Consider the following 18,396-nt stretch of genomic DNA (forward strand, 5'->3'; position numbering starts at 1 on the left):
CCTAGCAACACCATCACAACAACCAAAGCAACATGCAAGATAGCTGGAAACACTAAATAAGTAATTAATTTATGAGGAGAATAAACTTGCTTAAATATTAAGTGACTACATAAAATATATAATAGTTAATTAAGTTTCAAATTTGTAATGCTTTAACATTTATAGGGACACAATTTCACAATATCGGTTTCAACTGTCAGTTAGTTAGGAAAGGCCCCGTGCCTTGCATAGTTGCACCGTTGCCACGTTACGACGTTTTTAAAAAATTGTTATTCAGAAACAAAAATTAATAAAAATATGATTTTAGTCATTTTTTTTGTCTATATGTGTATTTATTTTGATTAAAATTGCATTAGGGGTATAAAGTAATTGTAATAAGGTATGTACAAGAAAATACAATTAATATGGAAATCTCGGGGCATTTAAATACGGCTACGTACTACCAAGTTCTTAGGCGCCACAGCAAGTAGAAAAATTGATTTGTCTAGTGCAATTGACAATTCAAACTTTGAAGGTACAGGCTAGTTTGTTCTGAATGGTCCAGTTCTCCTAAATGTGATGCTTAGTTGGTATCTCTAGAAAAATATTGGCGATTATAAAGAGGGAATATATTTTTTTCTTTTACAATATCGTGGTTGATAACTCCCAAAAATTTTCAGCTGACCACTCAAGTGGGAATAGGCTTCAATACTTTTTGAAATAGAACCAACTGTTTACTAGCAAATAAACGTTGGCGAAGATCATTTATTTATCAATTATCAGAACTACACCTTATTATTATGAACAGTATTATGAACAGTGCATTATGAAATGGAGATGTTTTTGCCTTGCAGTGAAATGCGCATACTGAACTGAGACCAGTGATATGGCAAAAAACAACAAAAAACACACTTCCAACTGAAGCCTGCGCTAGTAATAACATTACCGATGTGTCAACACGAAGGGTTAGACTTTGAGGTGTGGCACATATATATACAGAGGTTGAATAATTGATATTTTCATAGAGAAATAGGAAACTTTGGCAATTCAAAGGCAAGTAGTCATTTGGTTAAAAGCAGACCAACCTAATAGTAATGAACCAGCCGCAACAGAATAGTATAATTGATTAAATGTGGAGGTGTAATGTGTATTTCATTTACGTATGTATCAGTACACTTCTCTTTTATGGTATACCTTTGGCGAATAAATTCCCCCATACATTTTAAGTGCGAAACGTATGTTTTATATTTTAAGTATATTAGCCGCTCAAAATACTCGATGGCCATCTCGCACAGAGGCCCTATTTGTAAATGGTTATATACCCATGACCAAGAGGCTCGATGAAATGTTTGTCCATGCATTTTTTCTTGTATTATATCAATACACAATGGTGCAAATCGCATAGACTCGAAAAGTGCAATAAATCAGTTTTCAAAAGTCAAAACATCTATACATTATAGCAGGAGATGCAAGTGTCTCGCACCATCTTACTATTAATACCACCTCTTACTGTAATTCTGCAAACCATGCTTGTGTTTCACTAACTTTTTCTTTTGTTACAATAGTAGTTGGAGATACAATGAGTAAGTGGCTTAGATACAAAAGGTGGGGTCCCTTCGCATAAGAAATAATTAGGCCATTTGCATTTGTTTCTAATCTAATGTCGTTATAATTTTACATTCAGTCATACTATTCGTTGGTATAATGTAGTCAAAAAGTTGGCAGTGGGTAATGTTGACGAGTTGCTTTCCTTTCAGCCATAAATCACGAAGTTATAACAAAAGTACTACTTTTTAAGTCTCGGTTAAAAAAGTAAAATTTCTCAAACATGAGCACTACAACATGAATGTTTAACATTCAAATAACTTGTGATTAAAACACACTGTGGTGTCGTGCAGGACACTGTGTGTGTGTTATTGTCAGGAAGGAAAGTTTTGCAATTTTCCACTTTCTGTAATTCAGACTCTAGCATATTTTCAGTGTCTGTGCTCTAATGGACCCTCAATTCACAATACAAGTTATGCTGGAAAGATAATACACAGAGTCGTCAAACAGAGCATGATCACATGTAGCAACGGGGCGTGTCTCTAAAATTATTTTAGTATAAAATACTTGTCTTTTACATATAAAAATATGATCAAACAATTTGGGTATACAATCAAACGAAAAATAAGTGCGACCGAAAAAGCGTTTGAGATTACGATTTAAATGAATGAAATGAAAATTGGCGACCAAACTGGTAGATGCACTTATAGCACTGATAATAATTTTATAGTAACTTTTCATTCATTAGTTAGTTAGACTGTATAGTGTGTTTTACCCACCATCATATCCGAAGTTGAGCAAAAAACTCGGCCTTTTGAGAAAGGTAGTTTAGCAGTTAAAGATAACTAAATATTATAATTTACCTGATTGTAAGTTATAATTAGGTTAGAGCCTAATTATAAAGATGTATAATTATCACGCTGCTTTAGATCTGTTTGGTTTAAAAAGAAATTAAAACTTGAATTACTAGAGACGAGTCATTCTTATTTTCTAATGAATTTTTCTCCTCGTGCATATTCTGTGAAAACTGTTTATTACTACAAAGCACAAGTTTTTATTTGTGTGACACTTGATTTAACGTGTGTTATTTTAACAAGCTACCGAACAAAAACGAGCTTAAAGCAGAGACAATAGAACATGTGAATTGTACATTAATGTAGTGTACTTTGATCTCATCAGGTGATGTAGCTACGGCATTTCACCTGGTCTCTTCACTACTTTTCTGGTCTTGTCGGTGATAAGGTTTGTAAATATTTTGTTGTATTGCTCCATAAGGGAAAAAAAACAAACGAACTTATTATTTGCAGAACAAACGTGATAGTATGATAAACATTCTTCGTTTTAGACCCTCTACACTGACTGTTTATCGTTCTGTCTTTCGCTCTATTCATCTGTTTAGTTAAAAAATTATTAAACATTGGATATTATGATCTAACATATTCTTGAAATAAACTAGAAGAGTAAATTCGAAAAAGGCTCAAACCAGTATCTAGAACTATTCGTTTCACCGAACGATGACTCATATTGAAAGTTAGTATGATACAAGGACGTAGGAAGTCACGAGTCGTTGCTTTATTTTGGCACCGAACTGAACCGTATAGTGTGTACGAGAAAAACAACTTTATTTAAGCTTGTGAAATATGGAAAACGTATATTAGGCCAAAACTCACTACGTGAATTATTAGTTATATAATATATTATTATGTTCTTCAAACATTATTCCAAATGTTTTGTTGGTGCCTTGAAGTGAGATCGTATTCTTTTAAACTACTTGTCATCAACGTGGATTAATGACGATTTCTTGGAAAACTGAAAAAAGAAATCGTGGACTTAAGCAACGACCCGTTGTCGACAGTAGCTTTTAATCACACACTGTGCTTGGATAATACAAGTGTACAGGGGAAAAACTTGGCTTTCTTGTCGAGTAACTGATTATAGTTTGTAAAATAAAATTTGAAAAGAATTGAAGCGTGTTTCTCAGTAAGCAATGCGTTCGATAACTCTCCCGGGAAATATGTATGTGTATACATCCGCCATTTTAAAACATTTTTAGAGACGTGTAACATGACCATCAGCTTAAAAGTTGGTATCAAAATTTGTTTCGTTTCTGGGGATGCTGTCTAATACAGCTTGTCTTTTATTACCTAAGTGGATGATACAGATTACTGACGTGAGTATGCTTTAAATATAGGTTTTTGACATGAAGGTACTTTGAACATGGATTTCGGATGCTAGTGTCCTTTGTCCGTATGGTTCATGAGCTTTCACAGATGAGCAGTCTTTTTTTTTTTATCTACTCCATTAGAAACAAAAAGGTTGTGCATAATCCCCTGGTGGCCCGGCATGACCAATTGGGTTAAGGCGTTCGACTCGTAATCTGAGGGTCGCGGGTTCGAATCCCCGTCGCACCAAACATGCTCGTCCTTTCAGCCGTGGGGGCATTATAATGTTACGGTCAATCCCACTATTCGTTGGTAAGAGTAGCCCAAGAGTGAGTTGGCAGTGGGTAGTGATGACTAGCTATCTTCTTCTTGCACTGTTAAATTAGAGACGGCTAGCGCTGATAGCCCTCGTGCAGCCTTGCGCAAAAGTAAAAAACAAACAAATAGTACAAAGCACATGGTATCTTTAGTCAATCAGTAAACTGTAATACTTTCTGCCTGAGAAACTCAACAGTAGATGTGTTTTTTTTTCCATGTCATGTAGTATGAAAAATACACTATTTGTCTCGGAGAAGGGAAAAATACATATTTTGTGCCTACGATTGATAGATTTACATACTTGTCAGTATGTGATGAATCGCGCTTTTAAATACTTTTATACTTTAGTATCCCCCCCTCTTTAACTGTTCAATGTATCAGACTAGTTTTGTAAGGTTTGACAACGTTCTAGCGTTATACACATGTCTATTAAAAATTATGAACTAAACTAAATGTATGTTTTACTAGTTTCGTTATGTCGAACTCATGGGTGTGGAATAAAGTATATCTTATCACGTTTGAAACGTATGGTCAAGGTATCAAAGTGATATATTTATAATGCTTTCAGTATATTGGGCTAATATTTGCTAAGGATTTTCTAATAGGCTAATATCTTTGTGAAAATTGTTTATTATTAAGCACAAATATTAACAAAAGGGTATCTATGCTCTGTTCTACGAGTATTGAAATGTGGTTTCTTGTGGTATAAATGTCAGATATGCTGCTGTGCCTTGCGGAGGGGGTATTTTGTAAAAGAAATCCTGATCAAACCTATCCTTATTGCGGCTTTATAGTTTGTTTTGTTTCGAACTTCGCGCAAAGCTATACGAAGGGTTTCTGCCCTAACCATCTCTAATTTAGGAATGAAAGACCAGATGGAAAGCAGTTAATCAACACCACCCGCCGCTAGCTCTTAGGCTACTCTTTTACCGAGGATTAGTGGGACTCGTTATCAAATTATAACACTTTCACCACTGAAAAGACAAGCATGTTTAGTGTGACGGGGATTCGAACTCGCGACCCTCAAATTGCGAGTCAAGCATCCTAACTAAATGGTGAGTTCTAATCCCTTTCACACCAAACATGCTCGCCCTTTCAGCCGTGGGGGCATTATATGTGATGTCCCACAATTCGTTGGTAAAAGAGTAGCCCAAGAGTTGGCGGTGGGTGGTGATATCTAGCTGCCTTTCTTCTCCTCTTACACTGATAAATTAGGGACGGCTAGCGCAGGACGCAGGTAGCCCTGACCGGCTTTGCGCGAAATTCAAAACAAACCAAAACTAAATGGTTTGCTGATCCACGGAGAATAGGTTTTGAGAAATATAAAATTATTTTATTACTGTCGGTGGTTTGAACAATATATGTATGAATGAAGTATTCAAAGTGTGTAAATAGTGCTGAAACATAGAAGTAGGAAACTCGAATACAACTCTAAAAGAAATGTAGTAATACGGTTTATTTGTACGTGTGAGAAAAAAAAAACACTTAAAATAGGAATTTCTTTATATTACAGTAAAGTAAATATTTTGTAAAGATGTGAACTATTATATTTGGTTTTTGAAAGAACGATTGTAGTTTTATAAATATTGTGTTCTCAACTATAGGTTCAGTAATGTCGAAGGTGAAGAATAAGATATTTGCGCTTTGTTTAAATTCGAGATGTTTTCAACCAGCTGAACCGACCATCCCTTCTCTTTATAACGTCAGTAGTTAAACGTCACGTTTTGTGCTCACATTGTTAAGAATTATAACAAATATAAGATGTTTATTCAAGTCAAAACGTTTATAATAGCACCTAACCCAGGTCATTAAATTTAGTCGGTTTTTTGTAAACACGTTTTGTTCTTATTAGCTCCGTAAGTTAGTTTTCTGATTTTGTCTGAGTGTAATTTATTTTTATGACACTACCAAGTTGGGTGCAAATAAAATAAATTACACGTAAAGATTTAAAATGGAGAGTAAGAAAATCACAATTCCATAAGAATATATCTTGAAATGCTACAACTTTTTGATGCTTAAAATTTTGTGGAATATTCAGTATCCATCAGAACGAGAAAAATGAAGCAGATTCTCTTTGTAAGCATGTTAAAAAAATCTGATCTTCGTAAAGTTTAACACGTTCTTTTGAATGGTTGACTTCACTTTAGACCGACTCGCGTGCCATTTAGGACAATGACTTTATGAATACCTGTTGACAACTACATATCGTGCAGTTTTAGTGTGGACTTGTTTTAGTTTGTAAAGTTAAAAAACAAAGGACAGCTCATTTCCATATATCTTTAATGTAGAATGTACATATTCATTTCGGAAACAGATAGAGACTGGAACGAAACATATTAAAAGATCCGTTTTTCGTATGGTATTTGTTCGAATTGTGTGTGTGTATATATATATATAAACCCTCAAGAAATTAGGCATTCATTTCTGCATGTAGTGTATCTCTTCTAATTTAACTTCTCCAAAAAATTAATTTTGAAGATGGGTTGCCATTGGTCAGTATAACAAAACAAGATTAAGAAAGAGTTTTTTATATTTTTACTCTTTAAGCCCGGCACGTCCAGGTGGTTAAGGCACTCGACTTGTAATACTAGGGTCGTGGATTCGAATTCCCGTCACATCTAGCATGCTCGCCCCTTTTAGGCGTGGGGGCGTTATAATGTGGCGGTCAACCCCACTATTCGTTGGTAAAAGAGTAGCCCAAGACATGGCGGTGAGTGATGTTGACTAGCTGCCTTCATTCTAGTCTTACACTGCTAAATTAGGGACGGCTAACCTAATAGCTTTCGTGTAGTTTTACGTGAAATTAAAAACAAACAAACAAATGTTTATCACACTTCGCTTCTCCTTGGAAGACGCATGTCAGTAAGCCAACTTCATGATAAAACGTGTTTTATCCATACGTTGGTGTTCTGATGAGGGTTAATGATAGCTTAGTACTGGGTTATTGAAAACGTAATTTAGTGTTTCACTGTAAAATTTCACACATACGTGATATAACTTTTCTTCAGACCTGTGTCTAGTGGTTATAATTCTTGTATGATACGGATAATATTTTGAAGACTTTTGTACATTGAGATTGAAAATTGACGGTTTTTCACTTTTAAAATAGCATAGATATAAAGGAAATGTAACTATACATGCTCTGACAATTATTAATCTGCAGAGTTGTAAGAAACAACTGGTAGAATGGGTTAAAGCCATAAAAAAAGCCACTTATTACTGTGTTTATTCATATTGTCAAATAATTCCACGTAAAATAGTTTGTTTTTTTTTCCCATAAACTGGAGAAACGTACTGTTGTTGCACAACTGTATTATTTTCGAAACTTAATGATCAGCTAAAGTTGATAGTTTATGCGTTTAGTTTTCCTCATGTTTCTGTATGTCTGAAACATTCATGCACTTACGTAGGAACAAAAAATGCATGATGCTGTTTCCAGAAGGGGGTATTTTAAGCTAGTTCTAAGAACATAAGACATGTTCATCTTTAGGAGTATATTCCAGCGAAGCATGCAAGAATCCTCTTCCAGAATGGACATTAATTTTTTGACAAAGTGTGCACTATATGTATATGTCGAGGAAGTTGTGGTTGTCGATTTTCGGAATATTTGTTTCTTCATTATAAATGAAATTAAACATCTATAGGTAAATACATTAAGAAAGAAAGATACAAACAAAATGGAATAGTGAGTTAAATTAACCTCCCGTTATCTATACAACCAATTCGAAAAATATTGTTTTAATATATATTCCTTTAGCAAGGAAGCATATTATGCTAATATAATAATAATAATAAACAGGCAAACAACGATTTCTAAGCGCAAGGAAATGTTTTATTGATGATGGATTATACTACATGCTTCGAAAGAATATTGGTCCATTGATCTGTCGAAACGTGATATGTACCACCATTAATATAATCATTTCTTATATTTATAAATCGTTGTTTCCTTACCTATTATTAAAACAATCGTAATATAAAAGTGACGAAAATTTAGTTACTTCAGATTGGAATATCTGATTAGACAAGTCTCCATTTTATAGAAGTTTCAGTTGTGTTTGCCCCGTATCCAAAGTTTTATATATCCTGGCTCGTTGATGAAGTTACCTGATTTAGCGTAGACAGCAGAAGTGCAGGGAAATGGTAGTTTTTGACTGATTATGAAGGAAACACGAAGTTTGGCGTTTGGTTTAGCCAACCGAGGCATCTTGTTGCTTTAACATGTAATCGACCAGAAACTGAGTGATCGGAATGCGGTCTTTCGAAACGTGTTATTTTAATATGACAGTTCTCTGTCGAATACGGGTTTATAATTTATGTAGCAGTTTAGTGAGTTACAAATATAGATCTCTTGTTGCTATAGCAGTATGTCACTTATCGAGAAATCTGAATGCTGTTCTTCGAAAATTGTGTACTTTAAAATGAAGTTAAAGACACTCTCGTTTGAATGTGAGTATAGTATTTATGTAATAGTTTGAGTTGCTTTTTAAGTTTAACTCTGTTTACCTAAGTAATGATGGTAATATAGGTGACTCGCATGTTTGCGTGTATGTGTCTACATATGTATGTTCGGATACATGTACATATATATAGTGTACACATAAATAATATTAATACGTTTGGTATTATTATTGAATTTGATTTTGAATAAAGAAAATTAGGAGTAATTGTTTCCAAAGACAAAAAGTAAAACTGTGGGTTATTTGTGTATTGGTTTAAAGCTTATTGTAAGAATTTATTTGTTTAGAGTTAAGTATTAAGAACATATGTTATGTACTCTAAGAAATGTCGTTTTGTTGTTGCAGTTTGAAGGAATAAAACTGCTGCTACCTGTGTGAAGGACAGCGAAGGTTTCAACTTACTAGAGGTATGAAAGCCGCTGGGGTCTAAGACTTAATATAAGGTTGTCTTACAATTAAATATTAAGTCAACTTTATGTTGGAGCTGGAAAAAGAACATGAACTGAGGACTTTTAGTTACCATCCATCTTTCTATAAAAGTTTCCCGTTAATTACTGACTGTTACTTTTTATCATATTTGATCATACTCCAATGTACACATTGTTGACTTAACTCCTTCAAACTCATCACTCCCAAAAAATGAGTTTAGGGTACGTATCAGTAAAAGCTATTATCCTTCAAAAAGGTTTTTACAAAATTCAGTACCTTCAGTTTTCAAAGATTATTTGATTATGTAATAAAACCATTTGTGACATATGCACCTATACACCCATTGCCGTTTGTTGTTGTTCTTTTATGGCAAAGCTACTAAGGTTATCTCTTGTCTTCCTAATTTTGAACTATTGTCCACAGCCAACTCTTGGGCTATTTTTTTTTTTACCAACGAATAATGGGATGAACCGTCATGCCATGAGTACAACGTCTACTCGGCTGAAAAGATGAGCATGTTCATCGCCTGGTTTTGATCCTGTGACCTGTAAATAACGACTCAAGTGCCCTAAGCCCGCAGGATCGTGTCAGGCCTAATATGTGTCGTGGAATTTTTTCTTGGTTCCACATTATTTTGGTCATTGAACATAGAATAATGTTATGCATATATCGTAATACACATACAAATCAGATACTGTCACTACTTTTTAGAACTTTGATACAATTGAAATTTTGTCAAACGCTTAACCCAAAGTTCTCCAAACTTCTGCGCGCAATTATTCGAAATTAATTATGGAGCGAAGGAAGCCATCTAATTAGTTTTAGATGTTCGAAAATTGTATTCATGAACCTGGAGGTGCATAATTACAAAAGTATTGTCAACGTGTCTTCTGTTCTGGTTTCAGTTGAATTCATCCGTACCTCTGTCAGCCTGTCTCTGTTTCTGTTAACCCAGGTGAAACCAAGAGGTGACTCCCTATCAACTCTCTCAGTGATCGGGAGGCAACTATTGAATGAAGTTAGTTTTGGTGACTGAAGACTTAATGAATCATTTAATTTGTATGAAATTGAAATATTTATAAATTTTTGCCGCTTTTGGAAGAAGTTGAAGACACAATGATGATAAATGATGGAAATCTTATTGAAAATCGATTTAAGAAAACAAGATTGTTAGTAGTAGAACTGTAAGAGGTGAGTGTTGTAAGAAGGTACTAGAAGTCTTATCTAGTGGCTTGAAATGTATATGAACAGCAGAAATTATGCATGTACAGTAGATAAAAATGTATACTTAAAATCGCATGGCAAACCCGATCGAGAGCCACGTGGTTAATTCTGGTAAAATGTGGTATAGCAATTCTTTTTCGAAACATTTCTGATAATACCTTGAGCACTTCCTTCCTCCTGAAAGACAGGACTAAACATAATTGGTCGAAATGTGATACAAAAGACATCAGTTTAGATGTGTACTTGTTTTTACTCTTCTTAACAGCATTTTATTTCTTAGATCGGATAACAATATTACCCGTTTTATAAGCAAGCTATTTCAAACAAGAAAGTTCGTTGTAAGGAAGAGGCACAGGTTTCCAGGCATTATAGTAGTAGAATGTGGATCGATTCCTGTTTAGTAATTTTTTTCAGATCCGTTGTTTAGATTTGGAAACTTAGAGCTGGAAAGATTTCAGAAGTCGTCAATATTTTGTTTGTTTAGATAATACCTGACGTGCGACTATTTAATGAGAATCTAGATGTTTAGCTATGACACGTTTTGCAGTATCACTAAGAGTAACAGAAATGTTAACAAAATAGACTAGGATTAAGGTAATTAGAAAAACCTGAACTATAGGTTGTTTTGTTTCTAAATATATCTGTTCATATCGAACAGCCTTTTTACTAAGTTGTGTAGTGAGAGATGCTAGATGGATATATATATATATATCCATTATATATATATATATATATAATATTTCCAAAAGGCAATCCTGTAATCAAAAAAAAAAAAAAAATGACAAATCGATCCACAATGATGGGAGGACAAAGACCTTTCTCTCGGTAAGTTTCATTTACAGGAACATAGAAGAAACCTTACAGTGTTTATATTTCTTAAGGAAACGAAACTTTCAGTCTTGAAGTCACAGCTCTTGAACGGTCATCGAAGTTTTTATTCATACTATCGGGTCAGTATACAAGCAACAGATTATTGGCAGGAAATCTTAATGTGATAATGAACATTACACTCACTGACATAATGAATAACACGTTCATCGGATGGTTCGAACATTCGTGTTCCATTTTCGGTGAATTTCTACAGTAAATACAGATAACTCAAATTTATTTTCATTCCACCTAGACCTCCAGTGGCGCAGCAGTATGTCCGCGGACTCGCATCGCTATAAACCGGGTTTTGATACTCGTTGTGGTGAGAGCACAGATAGCCCAATGTGTAGCTTTGTGCTTAATTCTGAACAAAATAAAAATAAAAAACATTCCACTTGACCGGATGTTATATAACTCGATAAGATTGAATGACAATATTTTTGAATGCCATGATATATTTTGAATTTCGCACAAAACTACACGAGGGCTATCTGTGCTAGCCGTCCCTAATTTAGCAGTGTAAGACTAGAGGGAAGGCAGCTAGTCATCACAACCCACCGCCAACTCTTGGGCTACTCTTTTACCAACAAATAGTGGAATTGACCATAACATTATAACGTCCCCACGGCTGAAAGGGCGAGCATGTTTGGTATAACGGGAATTCGAATCTGCGACCCTCGGATTACGAGTCGAGCGCCGTAACCACCTAGCCATGCCGGTCCTCGAACCTGCGACCCTCGGATTACGAGTCGAGCGCTGTAACCACCTAGCCATGCCGGTCCTTGAATACCATGAAACATGTCAGTCGTCATTTATGTTTCCATGACGGACATCATTTAATGATGATTATGGATGATTTATTTCGAAATTTTACGTGTATTTACACAATCCATACATCAGAAAGTTTAACTGGAGAAATAATATAAAGAGAAATACTTAACGATATAACTAATTGAAACAGTGCTGAAAAACTATAAATATAAAATCAGATGAACATTTCAAATATTTTCGATTGTTGTGTAGCTGCAATTTGCTCAAAACTGCAATACAAGCTGTTGAACAGTTTGAAAAGTTTTTTTGTTGAATGAATACTAGCCTAATGATTCACAAAATAATAACAGATTCATCGCAAAATAATCGAAACAAAATCTATTGAGAGCTATAAATGTATACCTAATTTATTGCTTGCTGCTTTATTTTGGTTAAAATGTTAATTCTCATACCAGTCGTCCCGAGGTACAAGTGTTAAGGTTCATAGAGATTTTGATGGGTAAAATTGAATAAAAACAGAGCGAGCCAGAGAGTCATATGGCTCGATGGTATTTGAAAGTCGATTGGCGATGGGAATCTTGAATGGTGTAAACAGTGACCAATAAGGAAGTTCAGGAGTTTTATTAAATCCATTGCTAAAAACCTGAGAAATAACGATTCAGAAGGCAATGATTTTAACGGTTTCTATAAGTAACTGTTTCTACCTTGTTCTATAGTAAATACAACTACGGTGTTCACATACTAACACATGGATAGATCATAATGTGGTTAGAAATGTTGAGATCAACTTGTATTGATGACCGTTCAACTTAGTTCCGACTTTGTCCAATGCTTAAAGAGAAAAAATGTTTTTGTTCCCAAGCACATAAAGCAGTATAATGGGCTATCTGTGCTGTCTGCCACGAGCATCAAAACCCATTTTTTGTGGTGCTTTCACAGTTTTACTGCTGAATCACTGAAGGGTAAAGGAAAAGAAGGAAAGGCATCGTTTTTGTCACAGTTTAGCCCGAATAATGACTTAACTTTGTTTGTTTTTTTGCTACAAGAATTATGATTTAATTCTTCTGTTTAGCAGATCGAACACCTTCATGTATGAATTATTTTAAAACCTGTTAATTACGACGAAAATAATTTTATTTGCGAGTTTCAATTAAAAATAATGTTGAAGAAGGTCAGTAGTTTTCAAAAGTTTGTGTTCAGTAATATGATTTTTTTAGTAAATATGCACAAATACTTTGTTTAAATAAATCTTTTATTTTTGATTTTGCACGAATTTCTTCAAATGCGTAGGAGCGTTTGGCTGTTTTTTGATGTGTTTTCTTTCAAATTATTAAAGTAAATCGAGGGCTCGACATGGCCAGGTGGTTAAAGTCAGATTTGTAATCTGAGGGTCGCGTGTTCGAATCCATGTCACACCAAGTATGCTCGCCCTTTCAGCCGTGGGTGAGTTATAATGTGACAGTCAATCCCACTATTCGTCGGCGGTGGGTGGTTATGATTAGCTGACTTCCCTCTAATCTTACACTACTAAATTAAGGACGGCTAGCGCGAAATTGAAAACAAGTCAAACCAAAGTAAAACGAATAGTTGCAAACTTTATATTTTTAAACATTTTGTTCTTTACTACTAAACACAGTTTTAGTTGCCTTATTAAAGGTTTAGCTTGAATATATTTTGTCACCGTTTAAGTCTTTGTTGTTGTTTGTTTAACTTATCACTGAGTTAGACATGCCCAGATTCTGTGTCCACTGGTTTGTGGTTCATGACCCATCGTTATCAAAAATCTTCCTACTTTGAAGCGTGGACGTGTGCTATAAGAGTGACTGTAAAAACCCAATATTCGCTCAGGTCATAGTACCCTTAGAGTTGATGATGGGTGCTGTTGACCAGTTGTCTTCTCTCTAGTCCGTCAATTCAAAATTAGGCACGGTCCGTGTAGCTTAGAGCAAAAATTCCGAAGCAAATAAACTTGATTGCCAATTCATCAAACCCACAGATTTGAAAGCAAAAACCGTGGTTTAACTTCTGGGAAAGTTTTTAAAATTACTTAGAAAAAACCCAACAACAACAACAACAACAAATGGTGAATTTTATGAAATGCATGCTACAGAGGTAATGATTTATTAATTTCAGTCAAAGGAGATCCATATTTCACCATGAATCTGTTTCCACGTATACGAAATACAGAGAATAATGGTACGCGTAGCTTTAAACTTCATCGAAAATAAGTCATTTCGATGTAAGATCGAAATTATACATTGAATAACTTTTTGTAGCGAGTAGTTTATGATAGGAACATGTTTGTCGTTGTTTCCATGGGGTTTAATATTTCTGCGTAGTTTACGTTGCGGTTCAATAGAGGGAAAATGTCCAGCACACGCGTGAATCTTGGGATATGTTATACAGAAAGACAGAAGAAAGATAGAAATTTGTGTAAAGTTTTTCTGCTGCTTACATGTTAATGTCTTCTTTGCGTGGTATTTCCTAATAACACAGCCATTCAAATGTTAGGTATACGTATATTTGGCGTCGTTGGGTAACAGTTTTCTAGATTAATGCTGAAAAAAAAATTGCATTTTCTTAGAAATTTAGTGTAACTCAGAATCTGAACTACTTGAGTGTGTTCGTGTGTCTGTGTGTGTACAGGAACGTGTAGAAGCAGTCGTCTTCTCCACGCGCAGTACTTCGTTTATATGTGAGCATGCGTATTAAGGCAAAAAACAAAAACAAGTTGTATGTTAAAATTTTCTCGAAGTTATTTGCGTGAGTGCAGTTTCTGTATGTGTGGGTATGGTTTATTTGGACTGTATTGAACACTTAATTTGCAAATGAAATTTGTCATCAATTTGTACTTTTTAACATAATTAGCTTTCAGACACTCAGAAAAAAAAGGACTCGTTGAATAGTTAGAATACATATTAACAGTTGCTGTTTTATGGACTTTTAAATATAACGTACTTACATGAGTATACCTCTTACTTAAATTACTATAATATACTGTAGCTAAAATAGCCTAACTAATGTGCAACAAGGAGATTTTCGGTGAATTAACGGTAAGTTACGTACTTGCAAAGCCAGAATAAAGGGTTCGGTCCTCTTCAGTGAACAGAGACAGACAGTCCACGATATAATTTTGCGCTGAAATCAAACAAAATTAAACTCTTCAATTAAGTTTAAGTAGTTGACAATCATAAGATACTATATGTAGTCGTTGATGTTACTTAACTAATTAAAGGATTTTAGTGTGACCAATGGGTTGTAAGTTAAGATCGTAGATCGTTGGTGCTGAAGACAGTCTATAGCATATAAAGGTTAACCTTGTTTGAAGCAATTTATAAACGAGAATATTATATTGATGACTTAATTTGTGTGGCGTCTGGTTCCAGGTGAGTCAGAAATACAATTAAAAATAGTAGCGATAACGAATAATCCACAGCTATTTCAAATTTAGGATTGAGACATGAGAACGATGTGGAGGAAGTAATAAATTATCATGTCACTTGTTTATATTTTTAGTATAGAATCGGATGGTAGGTTTAAGATGTCAGTGGCTTGTCCTTATGTAGACATTTTATATGGTAAAAAGTGCTTAGTTTATTCAAACAAATATGTCTAGAAGTTTGCCTCTCGTTTTTCATTATTTTTGTCAATTATTACTATACGAGTAGTGTCCTGACACTTGTGGTTGGTGAACAGTGCCATATTTCCTTTTATCAGATATCCCTGTTGTTCCAGATGACTCGACAGCTAGGCATTTTTATTCTCACCCATGAAGTACGGACATGTGAAACGTAGTATTCCGTAAGTTGTTATTTAGTTATCGTGTTCATCAGGAAACAAAATTGAAGAATAAAGACTCGTTTAATGAAGGTACATAATTCAGCTACATCCTGAACTAATAATTCTATCATACAAACCACATACGTAAGTATGATCGTTGTATAAATTATATCAGTCACCGCTGTTAACCTCTCTGGATCGAGAGTGCACGAAAAGCCAGGCGGAACTACTGAAAGACAATAGTGCAAGGTGAGCCATTTTCGTGGCTTCTGATTTGTTTTGTGGGGTTTTTGATGGACGTGGGGGTTCTTTTTAGTTATTTTTGCATATGAGTGAAATATTCCGTCCTTCCTCTTCATTGTAACTAACAACTAATATGTGTAGCGCAGAAGTTCGAAGGAGGAAGAAAGAAGTTAGATAAATATTTACTCTGTTGTTTTACACTTTTGTTTCACTCATTGGTACGTATCCATAAGGTGTTTTTTTTTTAAACGTAATTACGTTAAACGGTTCCTATTGCCGTTCTATTTTATCATCTGTGTCGTATTACCACGTCTTTCACTGTTCTCGAGGCACAAACAGACCAGTAAGAAACTAAAAAATAATCGATTTTAAAAGTTTGAGATTAATAGAGGTTTACAGTGTAGTTAGCGATTTTTTTCTTCTTTTACGCTTACCATTTATATCATTTAGTCGATAAATTAAGGCTAAAACGCCTATTCTTTACATCGTAACAGCAGCCATCTTTAATCAATTTATTTATTTATAAAACAATATAATCACCAATATGTTTCGAAGCATGAGCTACCGAAGCAGAACTGTGTACTTAATCACTACTTTAGGAGGAACACAAGGTAATGTACTTGAAAGGGAATTTAATCAAATCGTGCACACACACGTATCACACAGGTACATACTTGAATTTGAGGAACATTCCAATATAGAGTAAAATTTAACCACTTATACTCTCCTTGTCATGGTTGTTCCCTCGAATCATCCTTTAGGGACTGTCTGTACATATATGTTGGAAATACACCTGTGTAAGTACAGTAATCAGTTGATGGTACTGGCTGTTTTAAGGATGAAACTGTCGGAGATTCTCGAATACATTCTACAATATTTTATTAGTGGAATAAATATCGTACAGTGATGAACTAATTTTCACCTTTTATTTAACAAATATGACAGTAATATTGTGTCTAAAACCTATGCTTGTTAGTTATTAAAAAAAATTCATTGGCTTTGTACTCGTGATACTTTCTTTTAATTAGAGAAATGTTTCACATGAGATGTTTAGAAAAAACAGTAACTAGTAGCAGCAACTACGGGTAATAATAAAAGGAAGGACAAGGTTTGTATGACCAAGCTGTCTGTTGTTTAATCCAGATATATTAACGTTATATCTATATATGACTCGGTTCTTTTAATAGATTACATCTTTAGAGAGCTTGATATTTTATACAACTTGGCCTCCTTTTTTATAAATATAGTGCACTTATACGGTTTGACTCTTTATTCTGAAGTGACTCTTGTTATATACAAAATGTTTCCGTTAGATACCTGTAATAATTTACTTAGTCATAAAGCAAGAGTCGGCGCATTCGTTTCAACCTGATGAAATCAGTAACAGAAATGGACAGTAAAAGAACGCTTATTTAACTTCCCTATTTTAGGATGTTTGTTTGTTTTTGAATTAATCACAAAGCTACACAATGGGCTATCTGTGCTCTGCCTGATACGGGTATCGAAACCCGGTTTTTAGTGTGCAGACATACCGCTGTGCCACTGGGGGGCCCCTATTTTATGAAAAGAACTAGCTTATGACGATATGCCTTTTTCTGTGTGTTATTTATAAAATATGATATCAAATTTTACTTGCTCACTAGGCTATAGTTTCAATATTCTATGCGTATAGTTTGGTTTTTATGTGGTTTCGCATGTTTATGCTACGAGTTTTTACTCTTGTAAAATTTATTTCCTCCCGAGACTGACCAGAGTTAATGTTACATAAGTAACTCTATCCATTTAATACATTATATACATTTTTGTTTCGATAACTGTCAACACCATTAATGTCAGCAGTAGCAAAAATGTTGATGAAGATTTTAAAACAACTTGAATTATTAGGTTGAGATCTATTCATATCTTGTTTTATCATGAAAAAATAAATTACAAGATAGTTGTTGCGGCATTGTTTACGTTAATGGTTTTGAATTCATGAAACAAACAGAAAGAAACATTTCATCAAAATGTGGTTATATCACAGTTCGTGCCTTACTTTATCGTAAACTGTAACCTGTTTACTTAAAGTACTATGGTATTGTTTGCTTTGAATTTTGCGCGAAGCTACACGAGGGTTATCTGCGCTAGCCGGCCCTAATTTAGCAGTGTAAGACTAGAGGAAGTATTATAGTAACAAGTAATTCCAAAGAGCTGCAGATAAACGGCGCAATGTGATCGGTACAGTATAAATATACATTAGATCAGCTGATTTCACGTATTGTTACTTCCCGATAATACGTTAACAAGTCACTATCGTGTTTCGTTTAATGAAAGATTTGGCTGTTTCAAGTTACTCCGATTTCTTAGAATTGTAGCATTGCATAAAGTGCCAAGCCAGCAAAGGATGATGGGAAAGTTTAACATGATCTGAGCGTAGAAATTGAGCAATAAAGAATAATTTTTTATTAATCCTAAAAGAGTAAAAATACGAAGCTTTCTCTTTTATCTCTATTTGTTACTTGTGAAAATGTCCTAACTGATTTTAAGTATTTGGTAACGTGGAAGATGCTGAAAATTATTTTTAATAGATTCCTGGCTGATTCATGTTACTTTTGAAATTCTACTTTTAATATTAA

At 34.4% G+C, this 18,396-nt stretch overlaps 1 protein-coding gene across 17 annotated transcripts in view; it reads left to right on the forward strand.

The window, feature by feature from the left end:
• Window positions 1-18,396, forward strand: part of LOC143249623 (uncharacterized) — a 70,363-nt gene that overhangs the window by 21,001 nt on the left and 30,966 nt on the right. For 2 of the 17 annotated variants that reach the window (XM_076499793.1, XM_076499785.1), the window contains exons 2-3: window positions 8,810-8,871; window positions 15,476-15,559. The exons of 3 other annotated variants lie outside the window; for them this stretch is intronic. The gene's annotated coding sequence lies outside the window, so the exon portion shown is untranslated. Of the gene's footprint in view, window positions 1-3,131; window positions 3,695-8,367; window positions 8,454-8,809; window positions 8,872-15,475; window positions 15,788-16,839; window positions 16,890-18,396 lie in introns of those variants that run through there. 12 more of the 17 variants (XM_076499788.1, XM_076499799.1, XM_076499789.1 and 9 more) reach the window with 11 other exon arrangements.

The sequence above is a fragment of the Tachypleus tridentatus genome, chromosome 4 (genome assembly GCF_004210375.1).
Source record: "Tachypleus tridentatus isolate NWPU-2018 chromosome 4, ASM421037v1, whole genome shotgun sequence".
NCBI classification, from domain to species: Eukaryota; Metazoa; Arthropoda; class Merostomata; order Xiphosura; family Limulidae; genus Tachypleus; species Tachypleus tridentatus.